The sequence below is a fragment of the Limulus polyphemus genome, unplaced genomic scaffold (genome assembly GCF_000517525.1).
Source record: "Limulus polyphemus unplaced genomic scaffold, Limulus_polyphemus-2.1.2 Scaffold2696, whole genome shotgun sequence".
NCBI lineage: Eukaryota > Metazoa > Arthropoda > Merostomata > Xiphosura > Limulidae > Limulus > Limulus polyphemus.
In genome coordinates this window covers 125,837-128,359 of record NW_013668306.1, presented here as the reverse complement: position 1 = coordinate 128,359, position 2,523 = coordinate 125,837, and the positions used below count along the sequence as shown (strand labels likewise).

The 2,523-nt window shown below is 27.6% G+C and overlaps 1 protein-coding gene across 1 annotated transcript in view; it reads right to left on the bottom strand.

The window, feature by feature from the left end:
- LOC106467659 (E3 ubiquitin-protein ligase MARCH6-like) overlaps positions 1 to 2,523 on the bottom strand; it is an 82,997-nt gene that overhangs the window by 36,296 nt on the left and 44,178 nt on the right. The gene's annotated exons all lie outside the window — the stretch shown is intronic.

Here is a 2,523-nt window from a genome sequence, read left to right as displayed (position 1 = left end):
CCTTCAAACATCTGTAAACATTCACATATAAATCTTTAAAAATCATGTTTTTCTGTTACAATGACATATAATTATCTTTAAAATTTAACATTTTTTCTTTTAATGCTTTATATGATGTTGTAAATATATTTGAATCTCATGAATTACTTCCAAAACATAAAGGCAATAATTAACAGAAAAGTTGGTCAAAAACAAAATGAATGGTAATTTATATAAAAATAGCTTCAAAAAGTAGAAAATTTAAATATTATGAAAAAGAAACAGAAACTAAACTATTTAAGACAACGACAGCGATCTGATCATTACTGTACCAACAGCAGAATATGTTCAAGCTAAGTAACAATACAATCTAGTGTAATGTTTCGTGAAGATCATGTTTACGGCATTCAAAACAAGTAAAACGGATATAGCCATACAATGTTCCAGATACAAAGTTGTTTGGTTACAACCACAACTTGGAGGTATGGAATTAACCAATTTCATGCACTTGGTAGTTTCCAGTAGAACAGTGATTTATACACATGCTACATATAACAGAGTAACTGCATATATTGTTACTGAACATTTATTAATATTTCAACAACTTTGTAAAAAATAATAATTTACAACCACCTGTATTAATGTAATTAGCATTCCAACCACTACTATATCTCTTGTATCCCAGTCAGCCTAAAGTGCCCTAGTACTGGGAAAAAGGCCTTGTTTGCACTGAATATAGCAGATATAATGTGGTTGATATATTACTATACATTCTTCTTTACTATTACTATGAAGTTCATATTAATAATGATTAATATAAACATCCTTAATGAACTTTTACTAATACCTACATAATTACTGATATTAATAGCACTGAAACATATCAAGTGCAGGTCCTGATTTCATTATTCACAACACTTTTTCAGAAGTAAATATCTGTTCGTCGACCACTATGTTAATATTATATTTTATGTACAGTACAAACTATGCTGAACTAAACTAATACAGATATAATTTTGTGTGCTACTTAACCCTTTCCACACAGGTCAAAGGTCATGTCATCTTGTTTGTTGACTCACATTCAAAATTTTATTAAACTACTATTACATGAATTTATGTCCATAAGTTTGGTATGAAACTGTAGATTATAATCTAAATTTGAGTATTATACATTATTCAATTTCTTAATTTAAAAGTAAATATTAAAAAAACACAGTTAAACATCATTTTTTGTGTGTCACATGGTATGTTGAATGCAGCACTGGTTCAAATTAGATAGTCTATAGTTTCATATGAATTATTAACTCAAATTACTGATATTGATAAGCTAGAATATAAAATAAGAATCTATTATCTTTTCTTTTTGGTAAGGTATTGCTCATTTAATTAATCAAACGCAGTGGCACTCAGCACACCTCTTTAGAATTTTGGAAACGCTCCCTTATATACACTTACTTCTATATATGACAAGAATAACCAACTGAAAGCTCAGAATGTCCCCTAGTGGTTTTCTCAACCATTTTAAAGTCCTAGGACACCATATCTTTCTTTCAAACCATGATTTCAAGGATTGTGTCTTTAGTCTGCTTGATATTTCATATTTGGACTGAAATACAGCATAGTTAATAAGTTTGATATATTATAGTGGAATTCTATGGTACTGATGTAGTAATTTATGATTTTTTGGTTATCCAACTGTATATATAAAACCTAAAAACATTATTTCGTTTCATAATCTCCACATGCAAAATTTTAAAAGGCTTAGCAATGTAAATCTAGCATCAACCAAGTACAAAGGTCATAACTAGAAGAGATAACTGTTTGCTTTACTTCTTTATTTACTGTTCTATGTTTTAAGAAAAATAATTTTAAGAACTTATTTCTAAATAGCAATAATCTATATACATATATAATGTATAATAACTGAAATGTGACTGTATTTGATAAAATACTAGTCTACTAAAACACAGCCAAGACAGGTCACTTTGTGAAGACTAAAAGTCAGTTTTATGTTATTAGATGTGGTAACATGATAGCATATGTGCTATGTCATTGTAACCTCTGTATTGTTAGTCAGGCATGGCTGAAAGGTCAATATAATAAAAATAATAAATATATACAAATGTATAATGTTCTGAGATTTGAGCTATATAGTTTAAACATTTATGTTTTCGTGTTATAATCTGTTGTCATTCTAGAACAAAAGAGGCATAAGTTATATTTATTTCCTAATTTTTTTTATGGTTGTTACGAGATCAGTCAAATCTACCAAACCCATACAGAGATTAATTACTGAAAATAACAGATAAAATATAAAGTTTTTTCTTAAAAAACGTTCGATAACTATTTTGGACATTATAAAGATTTTGCATATTAAATTTTAAAATTTTCTGATACATGAAAGTATTTCTAATTTTAAAATGAATATTACTTTGCATGATAGATAGGCAACATGTGAAAAGAAAAAACAGACATGAGAAAAACATTGTTTTACAAACCTTAAGACTTAAAAAAAATGTTGATCTTTGTGTATGAAAGCATTGT